Here is an 18,397-nt window from a genome sequence, read left to right as displayed (position 1 = left end):
TATATTCGTTTTATTAGATAAAAAAAATTCATTGAGGGGACAATTCCAAACATAGTTTCAAGAAAGCCATAAACAACTTTTTCAAATAACTACGATTCAAGAGATTAAGTACTTAAAGTCCCAAAAGTACTATCAGTCAACATACTTTAATACAATTAGTGTAAATAAAGCTTTTCATTAAGTACTGTTTCTTTCGTATGCTATATGTATGCGTATTGCCTAAACATACGTAACGTGCATAGGCACGGTGCGTGAAATGGCCTATACATCTAGTTTGTCCGTCGATATAGTTGACTAAGCATATCTATGCATCGAGTGTGTCGCCAAATGGCTCACATAATGTTTTTTAATTCATTTGTGTGGTGTGTGTGATGGGTGCTACGAAGCGAATTGGAAGTGATGTTTGGATATTCGGAAAAATTTTCAAAGGTCCCAACGCCCATCGTCTAATATGCCATGATTGTGAAGGTTTCAAAATGTATCTAGAATGGCACAGTGGATCAGCATCGAACTGGGACCCGGGAGTCCCGAGTTCAATACCCATCGCAGTCATATCAAATAAGTGGCACGGGCCTTTTATTAAGTATGTTGAATAATTATTCTACCGCCGCTGTGTGAAATTTGGACGAAACAATCCGTTGATAATTTTCTGCTAGGATGTATACAAACTAAAGATAAGGTTTGCAATAAACTTGATTATCAAACCAATTCACGCGATATATACTTATTTCATTTGTTGATGTTTCAAAATGTTTGTTTTTTACATCCCGCCAAAGAGATGCAAAAAGTTAACATTTTTACCTTTTCTTAACGCAATGTTTAGTTAAATCATGTGTCGTTTAATGAGGGGCGTTTATTAGGTTTAATGTCAAAAGTGGCGCGAAGGTAAAAATGAGAAAAAGAAATTTACTCCATTTTTCAAACTTTGTGTTTCCGTTTTGAAAACATAGAATTTAGAATATTTTCAAAGCATGGTCATGTTTCCCTTTTTCAACACAGCGTTTCTTAGAGAGAGAAACACGAACTTGGTCAAAAAAGACTCGTCCATGAAACCTTCAATTAATGAAGCTATCAAATTCTTTTAAATTAGGTGAAAACAATTTGCTATATTTTTCATTTTTTTGTCCATAAGTTAACTTATTATGGAGGTTTTTTAAAGGAGATTTCCTTTAAAAAATGATTTAATTTCTCAACTTTATAAAAAGACAATATCAGATAGGGTCCTCTATTATGTGCAATTACACCATTCTGGGCAACGCTCTCTCGGAGGATATCTCAAACAATTGATATGACAGTGGACATCTGCTCCGGTTTTTTGCGAATTCTCCGGTCGGAACACATTTCGTTCTATTAAAAATATATTAAATCATCAAGGCAAAAATTAGTTATCATTTTATCTACAGTACCTACCGAAAGTCTTTGGAAGCCCGAGAGGACCTTATGCAAAAACGCTGTTTTTGCAGTCCTCTCAGTACTACAGTTTTTAACCAAATGCTTTCAAATTTGGTATGTACATAGCTAAAGGTAGTAAGAACACCTCTGATTTATTTTTCAGATTTTTGATTTCATTTTCCGAAGTACTTTTTACCCGTTCTAAAAGTCTTTGGAAAGCCGAGAGGACCTTATGCAAATTACGCCACTTTGGCCTTTTTTTCAGTTGAACGGCTAGGGCTAGGGAAACGTGACTTTTTTTTTAAATCGACCTGCGTTAGCTTTATATCAGGTCTGATTTTCAATTTTTTTCATTTATATTATTTCAGTTGAATTTTAAGTTAAAAAACGAAAAAGTAGAATTCCTCTTTTTTCCGCACCCATCCCTTTGTTTTTTCGTTCGCGCGAGAGACTTTTTGTGAATTTATTTGAATTTTTTGACCACACGTTTTGCAAATTGAATGAATAAATTAAATTCAGATTTCAATCCTCTATGAATTGATCGTATTTGTTTACAATGTTCATTTACACGAAACTGTGAAATTGAGAAAAACTGCAAAAAAAGTCTGCCAACTTGCCCAACCTACGGGGTAAGTTATTGGCGCACGAGTGCAAACGTTCACTCAACCCATGTAAGTTGGCCGCACAAGTGCGAACGTTCGCTCAACCCATGTCTATGTCTGCACAAGTGCGAACCCGCGTGCCCCAATTTTCCTCTCGCGCGTTTCCCCTATAATACTCGCTAAAAGATGCTGGTGTCCTGCGAATGTACGACAATTTTTTTTCATCTCACGTATGTTAAGACGAAGTATAAAATTACGCAATCATAGAAGTCATATCCTTTACTCTGCATGTTTTGACCTCAGATGTTGGAAGTCAAAGCCGTTCAAAGCCAAAATGTAATTAGCCTTATAAAGTATTCAACTATAATGCTATTATGGGAAAGGTTTTCTATTATAGACAGTCTACTGAATTCCTGTTTCTGGCTGTGTATACCTAAAATATTATTTTGAATTTTGGTCAAATGTTTTATTCGTCTGTTTAGGGTGGTCCGATTGCGCCATCAAGAGACAATCAGGCTAATCGTTTCATCTTGTAGCATTCAGGATACATTTACATGTCCAACAGGTCTGTAAATAGCATTGTTGGAAACGAGATTAGGCTAATGATGTAAACATTGCTGTCACCGGCGGCGAGTGGCTGTTGGAGGGGGGGGGATTCAACTCGGAAGGTAACCTTTTTCCCGCTATTATCGATGGGTGTCTTTCGTATGAGTGATTTTCTATCTACCCTGATTTCTATTTCTTTTCCTTTGTGAATGTCTTAATAGATTCATGGATTTTAAAAGCTTGAAATAGTGTATTGGACATCGATTAACATATCCTGTAACAAGGAAACTGTTTAAACTTGTAAAACAATCTATATCGTCATTTCAAATTGATTAGAGTGGTGTTTTTCAGTTCCTGAATGATTTCTATCAACCCTTATTTCTATTTCCTTTACTTCATGAATGTCTTAATAGATTTATTGATTTTAAAAGCTTGAAATAGTGTATTGGATATCGATTAATATATCCTGTAACAAGGAAACTGTTTAAACTAGTAAAACAATCTATATCGTCATTGGGTCATTCAATGACAAGTCGAATTTTTCCGTCGCAAAAAAAAATAGATTTGCACCATTTTTTTCTGTGGGTTCTTATTGTCATTAAGATTACTTTTGCCAAAGGAAAAATTTTTCCGGTCAGCAGGAGCTGAGGAATAAATCCCCGAAATTTTCCCTTTTTTTATTTTTTAGATGCGTGTTTTTACGGTGTATTTAACATTTGGCCTATTTATTTTTTTTAAGAAAAAAAAATAGCGAAAAGAAAGAGAAAATTTTTCTCTTTCTTTTGGTTTGTGTCCGGTAAAAAAAATTTCTCCCGTCTATCCACAAAAATTGATCCCAAGATTAAAATTTTGATTGAATTTTGACTGATTTGATTGAATTTTTTTCAGTACCTGGAAGATTTTCTATCTACTTTGATTTTTTTCTTTTACGTCATGAAAGTCTTAATAGATTCATTGATTTTAAAAGCTTGAAATAGTGTATTGGACATCGATTAACATATCATGTAACAAGGAAACTGTTTAAACTAGTAAAAAAATCTATATCGTCATTTCAAATCCATTGAAGTGGTGATTTTAAGTTCCTAGAAGATTTTCTATCTACTCTGATTTCTTTTTCTTTTACTTCATGAATGTCTTAATAGATTCATTGATTTTAAAAGCTTGAAATAGTGTATTGAACATCGATTAACATATCCTGTAACAAGGAAACTGTTTAAACTTGTAAAACAATCTATATCGTCATTACAAATCCATTGAAGTGGTGATTTTCAGTTCCTGGAAGATTTTATATCAAACCTTATTTCTATTTCTTTTCCTTCATGCATGTGTTAATATATTCGTTGATTTTAAAGACTTGAAATAGTGTATTGGACATCTATCAACATATCCTGTAACAAGGAAACCCTTGAAATTTGTAAAACAATCAGAATCGTCATTTCAAATTCATTGAAGTGGTGGTTTCCAGTTCCTGGGAGATTTTCTATCAACCCTTATTTCTATTTCTTTTCCTTCATGCATGTCTTAATAGATTCATTGATTTTAAAGACTTGAGATAGTCTATTGGACATCGATTAACATATCCTGTAACAAGGAAACTGTTTAAACTTGTAAAACAATCTATATCGTCATTACAAATCCATTGAAGTGGTGTTTTTAAGTTTCTGGAATATTTTATATCTACCCTGATTTCTATTTCTTTTCCTTCATGGGTGTCTTAATAGATCCATTGATTTTAAAGACTTGAAATAGTGAATTGGATAATCGATTATTATATCCTGTAACAAGGAAACTGTTTAAAATTTTAAAATAATCTATAACGTCATTTCGAATTCATTAATGTGGTGTTTTTAAGTTCCTGGAATATTTTATATCAACCCTTATTTCTATTTCTTTTCCTTCATAAATTCCTTGTCATTAATAGATTCATATATTTTTAAAATTTTAGATGAAGTGAATTATATGAGATAGAAAAGGTCTCCACCACGATTTGGAAATATTTCAGGCTAGATGTTTGGGACGTTTTTTTGGTATTTCTTCAACACCAATGCAACCTGTCACATGTAATGAGTTTTCTCTTATAACTATCGTAAAACAGAGTATTCTACACTGATTCAACACGAAAAATACCATTACATGTGATAGGAAAGGTCTCCACCATGATTTGGAAATATTTCAGGCTAGATGTTTGGGACGTTTTTTTGGTATTTCTTCAACACCAACGCAACCTGTCACATGTAATGAGTTTTCTCTTATAATTATCGTAAAATAGAGTATTCTACACTGATTCAACACGAAAAATACCATTACATGTGATAGGAATGGTCTCCACCACGATTTGGAAATATTTCAGCCTAGATGTTTGGGACGTTTTTTTTGGTATTTCTTCAACACCAATGCAACCTGTCACATGTAATGAGTTTTCTCTTATAATTATCGTAAAATAGAGTATTCTTCACTGATTCAACACGAAAAATACCATTACATGTGATAGGAATGGTCTCCACCACGATTTGGAAATATTTCAGCCTAGCTGTTTGGGATGTTTTTTTGGTATTTCTTCAACACCAATGCAACCTGTCATATGTAATGAGTTTTCTCTTATAATTATCGTAAAATAGAGTATTCTAAACTGATTCAACAAGAAAAATACCATTACATGTGATAGAAAAGGTCTCCACCACAATTTGAAAATATTTCAGGCTAGATGTTTGGGACGTTTTTTGGTATTTCTTCAACACCAATGCAACTTGTCACATGTAATGAGTTTTCTCTTACAATTATCGTAGAATAAAGTATTCTACACTGATTCAACACGAAAAATACCATTACAAGTGAAAGGAAAGGTCTCCACCATCATTTGGAAATATTTCAGCCTAGATGTTTGGGACGTTTTTTTGGTATTTCTTCAACATCAGTGCAACCTGTCACATATAATGAGTTTTCGCTTAAAATTACTGTAAAATAGAGTATTCGACACTGATTCAACACGAAAAATACCATTATATATGATAGAAAAGGTCTCCACCACGATTTTGAAATATTGCAGGTGAGATGTTTGGGACGTATTTTTGGCTTTTCTTCAACATCAGTGCAACCTATCATATATAATGAGTATGCTGGTATAATTATCGTAAAATAGAGTATTCTACACTGATTCAACACGAAAAATACCATTACATGTGATAGGAAAGGTCTCCACCACGATTTGGAAATATTTCAGGCTAGATGTTTGGGACGTTTTTTTGGTATTTCTTCAACACCAATGCAACCTGTCACATGTAATGAGTTTTCTCTTATAATTATCGTAAAATAGAGTATTCTACACTGATTCAACACGAAAAATACCATTACATGTGATAGGAATGGTCTCCACCACGATTTGGAAATATTTCAGCCTAGATGTTTGGGACGTTTTTTTGGTATTTCTTCAACACCAATGCAACCTGTCACATGTAATGAGTTTTCTCTTATAATTATCGTAAAATAAAGTATTCTTCACTGATTCAACACGAAAAATACCATTACATGTGATAGGAATGGTCTCCACCACGACTTGGAAATATTTCAGCCTAGCTGTTTGGGATGTTTTTTGGTATTTCTTCAACACCAATGCAACCTGTCATATGTAATGAGTTTTCTCTTATAATTATCGTAAAATAGAGTATTCTAAACTGATTCAACAAGAAAAATACCATTACATGTGATAGAAAAGGTCTCCACCACGATTTGAAAATATTTCAGGCTAGATGTTTGGGACGTTTTTTGGTATTTCTTCAACACCAATGCAACTTGTCACATGTAATGAGTTTTCTCTTACAATTATCGTAAAAAAGAGTATTCTACACTGATTCAACACGAAAAATACCATTACAAGTGAAAGGAAAGGTCTCCACCATCATTTGGAAATATTTCAGCCTAGATGTTTGGGACGTTTTTTTGGTATTTCTTCAACATCAGTGCAACCTGTCACATATAATGAGTTTTCGCTTAAAATTACTGTAAAAATGAGTATTCGACACTGATTCAACACGAAAAATACCATTATATATGATAGAAAAGGTCTCCACCACGATTTTGAAATATTGCAGGTGAGATGTTTGGGACGTATTTTTGGCTTTTCTTCAACATCAGTGCAACCTATCATATATAATGAGTATTCTGGTATAATTATCGTAAAATAGAGTATTCTACACTGATTCAACACGAAAAATACCATTACATGTGATAGGAAAGGTCTCCACCACGATTTGGAAATATTTCAGGCTAGATGTTTGGGACGTTTTTTTTGTATTTCTTCAACACCAATGCAACCTGTCACATGTAATGAGTTTTCTCTTATAATTATCGTAAAATAGAGTATTCTACACTGATTCAACATGAAAAATACCATTACATGTGATAGGAATGGTCTCCACCACGATTTGGAAATATTTCAGCCTAGATGTTTGGGACGTTTTTTTGGTATTTCTTCAACACCAATGCAACCTGTCACATGTAATGAGTTTTCTCTTATAATTATCGTAAAATAGAGTATTCTTCACTGATTCAACACGAAAAATACCATTACATGTGATAGGAAAGGTCTCCACCATGATTTGGAAATATTTCAGGCTAGATGTTTGGGACGTTTTTTTGGTATTTCTTCAACACCAACGCAACCTGTCACATGTAATGAGTTTTCTCTTATAATTATCGTAAAATAGAGTATTCTACACTGATTCAACACGAAAAATACCATTACATGTGATAGGAATGGTCTCCACCACGATTTGGAAATATTTCAGCCTAGATGTTTGGGACGTTTTTTTGGTATTTCTTCAACACCAATGCAACCTGTCACATGTAATGAGTTTTCTCTTATAATTATCGTAAAATAGAGTATTCTTCACTGATTCAACACGAAAAATACCATTACATGTGATAGGAATGGTCTTCCACCCCGATTTGGAAATATTTCAGCCTAGCTGTTTGGGATGTTTTTTTGGTATTTCTTCAACACCAATGCAACCTGTCATATGTAATGAGTTTTCTCTTATAATTATCGTAAAATAGAGTATTCTAAACTGATTCAACAAGAAAAATACCATTACATGTGATAGAAAAGGTCTCCACCACAATTTGAAAATATTTCAGGCTAGATGTTTGGGACGTTTTTTGGTATTTCTTCAACACCAATGCAACTTGTCACATGTAATGAGTTTTCTCTTACAATTATCGTAAAATAAAGTATTCTACACTGATTCAACACGAAAAATACCATTACAAGTGAAAGGAAAGGTCTCCACCATCATTTGGAAATATTTCAGCCTAGATGTTTGGGACGTTTTTTTGGTATTTCTTCAACATCAGTGCAACCTGTCACATATAATGAGTTTTCGCTTAAAATTACTGTAAAATAGAGTATTCGACACTGATTCAACAGAAAAATACCATTATATATGATAGAAAAGGTCTCCACCACGATTTTGAAATATTGCAGGTGAGATGTTTGGGACGTATTTTTGGCTTTTCTTCAACATCAGTGCAACCTATCATATATAATGAGTTTTCTCTTATAATTATCGTAAAATAGAGTATTCTACACTGATTCAACACGAAAAATACCATTACATGTGATAGGAAAGGTCTCCACCACGATTTGGAAATATTTCAGGCTAGATGTTTGGGACGTTTTTTTGGTATTTCTTCAACACCAATGCAACCTGTCACATGTAATGAGTTTTCTCTTATAATTATCGTAAAATAGAGTATTCTACACTGATTCAACACGAAAAATACCATTACATGTGATAGGAATGGTCTCCACCACGATTTGGAAATATTTCAGCCTAGATGTTTGGGACGTTTTTTTGGTATTTCTTCAACACCAATGCAACCTGTCACATGTAATGAGTTTTCTCTTATAATTATCGTAAAATAGAGTATTCTTCACTGATTCAACACGAAAAATACCATTATATGTGATAGGAATGGTCTCCACCACGATTTGGAAATATTTCAGGTGAGATGTTTGGGACGTATTTTTGGCTTTTCTTCAACATCAGTGCAACCTATCATATATAATGAGTATTCTGGTATAATTATTGTAAAACAGAGTATTTTACACTGATTAAACACGAAAAATACCATTATACAGTACCTACCGAAATTCTTTGGAAGCCCGAGAGGACCCCTTTTTCCGCTCCCATCCCTTTGTTTTTTCGTTGGTTCGAGAGAAAACAAAGGGATGGGAGCGGAAAAAAGGGGAATTCTACTTTTTCGTTTTTTTAACTTCAAATGAAACTGAGAAATATCAATCAAAAAAATTGAAAATTAGACCTGAAATAAAGCTAACACAGGTCGATTTTTGGAAAAAAAAGTCGCGTTCCCTAGCCCTAGCCGTTCAACTGGAAAAAAGGCCAAAGTGGCTTCATTTGCATAGGGTCCTCTCGGCTTTCCAAAGACTTTTACATCCGGCCAAAAGTACTTCAGGAAATGTAAACAAAAATCTATAAAAAATCAGAGGTGTTCCCACTACCTCTAGCTATCTCCACACCAAATTTCAAAGAATTTGGTTAAAAACTGTACTAATTAGAGGACTGCAAAAACAGCGTTTTTGCATAAGGTCCTCTCGGGCTTCCAAAGACTTTCGGTAGGTACTGTATGTACCGTGTAAACCAATGTTTGATGGGAAAGTTCTCCACCACGATTTGGAAATATTTCAGGTTAGATGTTTGGGACGTATTTTTGGTCTTTTCTTCAACAAATCTGAAAAGAACGAGAAAACAATTTGAATTTCAGAATGTGTATGGTGATGCTGTATTTTTTTTATGCATCATTTTATTTGGTTAAGATCAATGTAGTTCCTTGGACGAGCAATAGATGGTTCACAACATGTCGAGAAAAAACACGAAACTAAAAATCAAACATACTGAAAACTGTAGGCAGCGTACGTACGCCGCAAGGTACCCGAAGGGAATGTTAAGGGTATACTAGTTGGAATAGTAGAATTGCTGTATTGGTATAGTTTTATAAAGGCAGAGCTATAGAATAGTTATAGAATAAAAATAATATTCTGTTATAAAGGTAGGCCTATTATTAAGATTAATTAAGGTAAATTAATTATATTTAAAACAAAAATGTTATGCCCTTAGTTTCCGGAAGAATTTAATATGCAGAAATCGAGAAAGAGATGAAAAGCATATTTCCGCATGTTTCTATCCAAACATTAAATACAAATTCAATTCCCAAAAACCTAATATGATATGGTGCGGAGTAAGGGTAAGGCGTGACTTTGGTGCGGCGGAGGCTTCGCCCCGCCACCCCACGTCACACCGGATCTTGTTAAAATTAAATGTAAGTAACTACCTATCAGCACTTCTTTTACTGGAGATTGATAGCGTTAGGTGATAACATACAGTGACTTCTATTCTATCATACAATATTACTCCAACAGGATGATAATTTTGAAAAGAAAAATAAGACAGGCTAGAGATGGTCCAACAATCAACGGCGGTACTCTACGCTGTTTCTTCGATCCTGGGTCATGCTGGTCATATTCAATAGAGACGATGCTGTCATCCTGTCACATGTCTCTGTATTATCGTCTGCTGTAACAGCTATTGCAATTCTGTCAAAAAGTAACAAGAACTCCGTTTTATCAAACGCCTGAATTGATTGCAGCCAAATTTTCAGAATAGATGTACAAAATTGTAAGCTACCGATTACCGCCATTGAAATGCAATTAAATTGTTGATTATAATCAATAATTGCCAAAAACTAGTGCAGCCATCTATGTTGTGTTACGAGAACTGCAAAAAGCCATCTGTGTAGTGTTACGAGAACTGAGGGTGCCCATGTAAACCATACTGCAAACGAAACTTTGACCAGTAACCCTTCGGGTAATTTGATTCTTCCAGTAGCTCCGGTTATCAACAGCAGCAACGTCTGTCAGGGAAATGTGATAGGCTACATACATCGAGTGAATGAATAATAAGGTTATCGTCTAGGGTCCTTGAATATAACTTGTGTCGGCTCTTTTTGTCTGCGCTATGCTACTTCATGGAATTCAATGAAAAGGAGAAATAATCGGAGATAGACGTTTAGTGTTGCCCAGCATCAATGACACAAACCAGTAAGAGTCAGCTAAATATTTGTCATTGCAGCACAGGCATCAAACAACCGGAACAAAACACACATCAGCGTTCTCCGCGGAGCACAGCAGTAAACTGTTGAATAACAATCAAATTCACAACACGACCACAAACTCGCACACTCGCTCTAATAAGTTTCAAATTCACCTTCACAACATCCAAGCCGTTTTGTGCCTTTATTATATTTCAGAAGAAATGTGTTGTGTACTGTAGGCCTATATACCTATATTAAAGTTTCTTGCTGCTGTGTAACAGCTTATTTGCCTTTGTTGAGCAGAAACTAAATCTTATAGGAAGATGAAATTAGTCCAACGTGCTCCCAGCAACGCACAGCATGTATCTAGTCTAACAATAATCCGAGAGAAAGGCATCGAACTGAAATGCGAATGCGATAACCAGAAACTATACATCCATATTATATAGCTGCGTACGTATACATTTCGCGCTCAGCATATTATTACTCAGACGAAATGTGTGTCCAGTATGTAGGCTATTCGATCTACAGCAGCCAAATCGTATGAATATACGTACTGGGAAAGTGGAGATGTAATATACAGTTTGCTGCTGTATAGCTATATTCGTGCAAGCCCATTATTGTTTTCTATCTAGACAAAAAAGTGTATTTGTGTCTCGGCTTTGTATAAAATGCAGCGAACTTTTCAAATGGCAATGTGAGGAGAAGATTAATTCACGTAAAATTTATTTATGTTGCGCTAATTCAGAATTTACTGGATGGTCGCAATTAGGGTAAAACAGCGAACTGGGACACGGCCGGCGAAAACGCGAATTGGGACACAAATCGACTTTTTTTTCTTAAAGTAAAATACAAAAAATTTTGAGGTTTATTGCAAAATCTAATTAATTAAATTTAAAATATAGGGGGGGATACGCAATTAAGCAAAAGGGCGTCATATAATATTCAGAATTAAACGAGATATCGTTAATTGAAATTTCAGAATTTTGCTTACGGCCAAGAAATTTGGGCTCTGTGTTGGCTGTTAGCAAAAATAGTTACGGCATAAGGAATATCTAGAGTATAAGTGAAGTAATCCCTTAAATAATTATATCAAAAGATAGAGAATGAAAAGTTCTACAATATTGTAAAAGGTTTTGTCAGTATTTTGAATATTTATCGAAATATTTCATTACCAGGAAATGGAAGAAAAATGCGAATTTGGGACAGCAGACGCGAATTGGGACAAACAATTTTGAAAAAAAAAATTTTTTCGTTATTTCGCCATGTCTGTACATCAATCGACGCAGAATTTGAAGGCGAATCGATTGATGCATAAGGTTTAGGGTTTCATTTTGTCATTTAAGCATTTTTTGAAAAATAATATTTCAGGGACTCAGGATCGATTCTATCCAGGTTCAAGAAAATTGTCATTTCAACTTATTTGTTATTTATTCTTTTCATAAAATGGCATTAAAAGCGAATAGGGTTTCAGGAATTTTCGCGAAAATGTTTGAATTTTATGTCAATATTTGAATTAGATAATGGCTTTTCTTTCTCATAGTGCCCTATCTTATGTCCCAAACTATAGCCCCTTATTATTTTATTGGCAATATTATTTAATTCTTAACTTTTTTCATTAATCCCTTACACTTTCATAAAATGTTTGGGATTCGCTTTAAAAAATGCAAAAAGAACGAAAAACCGATATTTTTTTTGAAAAAATAGTTGCAGTTTTGCTGCCATAAGGTGCTATGATGCTAATTGGGACAGCCGAATGGGGGGCTTTGTCTATACTATACAATACTCTATCGCAGACATCTTCGAAACAAATCGTAGCTCCGAGGTTTAATGCTAGATTGGAATGCGCGGTATCCTTGGGGTATGAGGTTCGAATCACATATCCGGTAAAAACAAATAATTAATTCGTGGTTTAATTCCCAATTGTATTTATATCTTTTAAAAATTCCTGATTAACGTCCATTGTCAAATGAATTTTTTAAAAAAGTTATTCGGTAAGAATTCCCGCTCTGATCCCGCCATAAATCACTAGTAAGATCTTCAACAGATTCAAGACTTGAACCTTCGACCTTTGCATTAGCAATCTACTACCTTATCCACTAGACCACCAATAACATTTTTTTAAACATAACATGTTAACATTTTATTAGCGAAACCTAAGCCAACCACCCAATTTCATATCTATTTTCATTTGATATCGCGATTTCATTTCAAATGATCGCAATTATCAAAGAGAATAAGAATTGTTGCCGATAACACAATTAAATGATTGGTCATTTATGAGTATCGAACTCAGAACAAACGTCTTCATTCGCCGTGATTATACCGCTACGCCATTAAATATTGATAAATCATAAGGTAAAGCTAAACCTGGTTTTGCGTAAGTTTGGGACATTCGCAACACGGACGTCCAACTTCCCAATCGAATTTCTCGATAAATGAACAACAGAATTTAGTTAAGTTTTTTATTTTGTAAATCGTATGTTATACCTTTTTGATTAAGCTAATAAGTTCATAAGATTTTCAAAATCACATTTTTGTGCTGTTGAACAGTTTTGAAACACGATCGAAATTGTTTAGCAGACTGAAAAACTTTTTGACAGCTCAATATTTTGATTTTTTAAATCAGAATATCTTAATATTTTTCTATTGCACCATACTTAGTGTCTTAAGCAATTCGATTCAGAAAAAAATTCTGCGTCGAATGAAATAATTAGTTTTTAAAAATAAGTCTGTCCCAATTAGCATTTTTTGTCCCATGATTACACGTTTTGTCCCATAATTCGCATTTCGTCGATACACGTAAATGCCATAAGAAAGTCTATTAGGAAAAACGCTGTCCCAGTTCGCTGTTTTACCCTAATGAAGCGGAAGATACCAGCACCTCTCCCCAACTTTATTACGCCGTAGGGCTATGCTGCATATATTTACAACGCGCATGAATAAATAAAAGCTATATAAAACGGTGTTTTATAACGATCTGTGGTCGACCGTGAACAAGCCAATGAAGCCAGCGCTGTTATTATAGGGGAAAGATTTCAAGGACCTACTGCTGTGCTCGGATTTCTCTTATATAAATGTCTCACCATAATTTTAAATTTTTTTCCCGATGCTGCAACTCGGGTCAAAAAGTTCAAATTCAATTCAGTTCTCCTGGAGAAATTAAACTTTTTTTTTAAATTTCCATCCGAATATAACAGGCCTATTCGTGAAAATTGTACATGTTGTAATAGGTTTTATTCGTCAGTGTAGATGTATAGCATTTAAAATCTGTGGAATATAATTTGGGAAATTAACTGCTCGAGTAATATAATAAAGTTTACTGCTGCGTTATCACATACATATAGCCTACACGAACCATGACCCCATCTAAGTGTGATGCAATACTCCAACTATGCTGTGGTATAGATCTAACGTATACAATTGGAAAGGAGCGTGAGAATAATCGGAGTTGTGTGTCTCCCGTTATCATCAAGTTAGCTAGAGAGAGAGAGAATCTACACCATCAATTGAAAAAGAGATGATGAGGTCTTTGTCTAACACAATCTATAGTCATACACCACCATGCAAGATGAAGAAGAAAGAAAGAAAAGAAGGAGGAAAGGATGCGCTCGACGTGATGCGATGATGACGCAGCAGCGAACACAAACGCAAGTGAAAACAACAAAAGAGGGAAAGTAAAATAGTATAGACAAGATAAAGTTGGAGCAGAGAGAGAGAGACACACAGCACAGCAATAAACCATGGCAAAAGCCCGTGACTGCGTGACTCTCACCATCAAGGTTATGAAGAACACACAGGAGAGAAAATAACAACACAACAAACAGCACACACACACACACATATAGCTGCGAGGTTCATCCTTCGTCTCTCGTTATCCATGTTTAGACAATTCCCGAACGATTCCGGTCATTGCCAGCAGATAGGCCATGTCTATATGCATACTATGCGCGTGTGTGTGTGTGTTTGCTCTTATAGTGATGGTGACCTTGGTCAGCGTGCCAGCTTTATATGATTTTCATGCTGATATTATAATTCTTAAGACATATATAGACAAGAGCAGCAGCAGCTGGATGAGAGTTTCTTATAACGTGATGGCTGTTTTAGACATTTGGCCATCCAAGCAGCACGTTTGGATAGATATAAAGGATTCATTCACATTATTATTTTAGATATTTTACACTGATTAGAAAAACAATTTCGAGATGTGTGCAAATGCGCTTTTATCTTTTATTATAAGTTTGTTCTGGTTATTAAAACAATCGACTGAAATTGTATTGAAATGGATGTAATAACGATGTTCATCCTTTCCAATCGAGCGCGGCATGTTTTGTTGATGAGGTTGACTGCTGTGCAGCGCCATTGTTGTGTCGCGTAAAATGCAGTAAAAATCCAGTTGTGTTTTCTCTCCTTGACCATCGCTATTAACTTTAAGACAAAGGGGAAAGCAATCGATGTATATAGCCGGGCCGTATTTTAATTATATGTAGCGCTTTTATGCACATGCGCGGCAATTTGATTTTGAAATTATCGAATTGTTCTCTCGTATATTTATTTTATAGGATGTCGGAGAGAAATGACGAATTCAAGGTTTATGTAACTTAAATCTACCGGCCGCCTTGAAACGGGAACAACACATGTGCTGATGGAAAAATCCTTGAATATTGGAAAAGCGATTATAGGTCCTCAAGGTTAATTGTATACCAACCGTTGGAGACACCGCTGCTGCTGATGCCAGCAGAATAAGCCAACGCTGTATCAAATTCAAAACCGGTTGTATATTACTATAATGTTGTATCGACTATTGCTGCGTGGGTTTTTTAATTCCTTTCGGCTCCAGTTGACCGTTGAATTGGCCAATATTATATTTTCCGCCAATTGGATGTTGAATTTGCTGCTGGACTAAATAAAAACAGCACTGCCAGCACATTGCCGAAATAGGCTACATATAATGCCACTGTTATAAAAGGCGTTTATTTGAAAATTACACAGTATAGACAGCAACTTTCGAATTTAAAAAACTCGTTCAACTCGCGCGCAAAAAAATCGTACGAAATTGAAGATAATGTCGTCCTATATATTTCTCGTCGTATAATTTTCCTCTCTTGCGAAACGTTTCGTATATACCATGAACTTAGCCACACATAGGCTATATATATGTGTGTTCTGTTGCATTCCCTGAAGGCTAATAATATTTTAAAACGCTTCATAGCATTTGAAATAATATAATTGGCCGATGTGACTGCCTAATGATTACGGATGTTCCCCTTTTCTCATTTTGATATTGGGCCATTTTATATTCTGGTGTTGGTCCTATGGAAGAATAATAAAGCAAAACTGCGATGAAACAAAAGAAAAAGAGAAAACTTTTTTGTTTTAGACAGCGGCACAGAATGATATGCGGGATCGTACATTATTTTTTTATAAATCACTGCCGCCATCATCCTATCAAAATGGAGATTGAGTGAGACTGCATGTGCGGATGTTGTATTTTTTTCATATGTAGAGCGACAGGTGCTGCGTTTGCTGCGGTTTTCGTCCATTATACGCTGCTGTGTGTATGTATACTGACCGTATATAAATATATCAGTGCCGGTTATTTTACGAGTCATTTCCATGCGAAAAAATAGTAGAGAAAATCTCCATCGTGTTTCGCCTATTTGCGCTAGAATAAACGGCTGATGAGATGAGACAATTATTGGTTCTTGTTCGTTAAACAACTAGTTCAGTTACATATTCTACAGAATTTAATATACATACAGGAATAAACAAAAAACAAATATGTTTAATTATCTCATGGCAGATGCTATATAGGCTGAATATTATTCCAGCAACTCTCTCTCCACAAATATCGCATATAGAAATGTGGTGAGAGATATTTTTAGATAGTGCTGGGCGAAGCGAAACTTAATTATTATGCGATGTGTATTTTTTGTTATTTGTTTCGAGAGTGATGATCTCTCTTGATATAATATTTCCCGCGCGTGCGCATATACACTTTCAAATCATTAAAAACGTTGTATAAGAATGTGTGATTTGTCGAGTGAGATGCCAGCATAAGTCGTTCACCCCTTTCACACCTTCTCAAGAAAATGAACAAAGAAAAAAGGTGAAATTTTGTCATTTTTCCAGCACTTTTGAAATTGGTCAGAATGGATGCAATAAAAAACAAACAAGATGCAGACGATCAAAATCTTCTTCAGGATGATGACTCTCTCTTTTGATCTTGATTGTATACGTATATTCAAAATCACGAAGCTCTTATTAACAAAAGAAATGATAGCTAGAATTCGAATTTATATCTAAACAGGAAGCGCATCAGCGAATAAGAATCATCGACATCCATCTCAGTCAGCTGTGCTTTTTATATCTACATCTCGGCGTGTCGACATCGAAAGCCAACAGCAAAACGGAAGTATACAAGCATAGGGCCTAGAATCAAAAAAAGAGAAAATGTCGAATAGTTTTATTCCAGTTGAGTCAATAAAAAAATTGGCCCGTTTTTATATGTACATTTAGACATTTTTAAACAAAGAAATTCTAGTTATTTATTTAGAATACAACAGGTCTACATTGATGAAGTTCCGCTCTTGCGTAATTGTGTGGATAAGGCAGAGCATATCATAGGAGGTAGCCTATAGGATGCGCAAATAAAACAATCATGTCAGCGTGAATTGTGTAATCTTGGAACGAGTTACGAGTCAAGCCGCTTTCTCGCGACCCACACAGCACGCAGCAGCAGCCAGCAGCAGCAGCCGGCACGTCTCGTTTTTCTACAATTCGAATAATTATCTCTGTGTGTCAACACGAAATGGGAAAAATGTGTCAAACAACAGCACAACTAAACCAGCGCTATTTACACAATAGAAAAAGAAGACAAAACAAATCTCTAATTGTTATGTCTGCGTATAATAATGTTTTTGTTTCTGAAAAATTGGAATAGTTGGAATGTTGAAATGGCGCAGGTGTTGTTGATCGTTAGATTGCTTGATAGGTATAAGTGTAATAGGGGAATATACATAAAATAGCAATTTTTCTCTTTTAATTTATGCATGTAGAAAGTCATTTTGGATTGTGCAAGCAAATTTCCCCGGCCCTTTTTAATCATTTTGCATGTGGAGCCAATCAAAACATTTTTTTTTAGATCGCGCTAGCCTCGCATATGGGATATAACTGGAGCCACCAGCACCCCATGGTATTTTTTTTTTTGCCAATATATAAATGTCAAAATGTTAATATTATCTGTAACAATCAATTAATCGACATCTGGTCTGACTGCGAAATTCAAAAGAATATTATATCCTTTTGTATTAGCCTACACACCTGAAAGACCAATTAGTAGCTGATTTCATCCAGAATCGAATATAATATACAAAACAAAGTCATAACATTTTATCTGTGATGTGCCATTCACCCGTGTTGGACGTGAGTGGCGACTATGCACTCCGCCATTTCTATGATGCAATCAGCAATTTATTTATGTACGAACGAGAATCGGGAGTAATATGATGCAGTCGACACCCAACTTGAATAGCCTAAACGACGAAAATTGTAGAAAAGGTATAGTATAGTATTTCGTGCGATGAAAGAAAAAGAAAATAACAATGGCCATAGCACAAGTGCTGGCATACCACGCATAAAGCGGCAGCACAATAATGGTATTAAGTGTTGCACGAAGAAAAGAAAGCGCTAGATTATATTAGTAGGCTATATGTATACGTATAGTATATATAATATTCTTTGGTTTCCCG

General features: G+C 35.0%; 1 long non-coding RNA gene across 1 annotated transcript; it reads right to left on the bottom strand.

Annotated features, from left to right (window-relative positions):
- Nucleotides 1–9,929: 9,929 nt before the first annotated feature.
- LOC124199534 lies at nucleotides 9,930–10,423 on the bottom strand. The gene is made up of 2 exons (XR_006876871.1): nucleotides 10,241–10,423; nucleotides 9,930–10,149 (listed from the first exon to the last, which is right to left on the bottom strand). It is a non-coding gene; the product is annotated as an uncharacterized LOC124199534 (long non-coding RNA).
- Nucleotides 10,424–18,397: the final 7,974 nt, after the last annotated feature.

Source organism: Daphnia pulex, chromosome 8, assembly GCF_021134715.1.
Source record: "Daphnia pulex isolate KAP4 chromosome 8, ASM2113471v1".
NCBI lineage: Eukaryota > Metazoa > Arthropoda > Branchiopoda > Diplostraca > Daphniidae > Daphnia > Daphnia pulex.
This window is presented reverse-complemented; position numbering and strand designations above follow the sequence as displayed.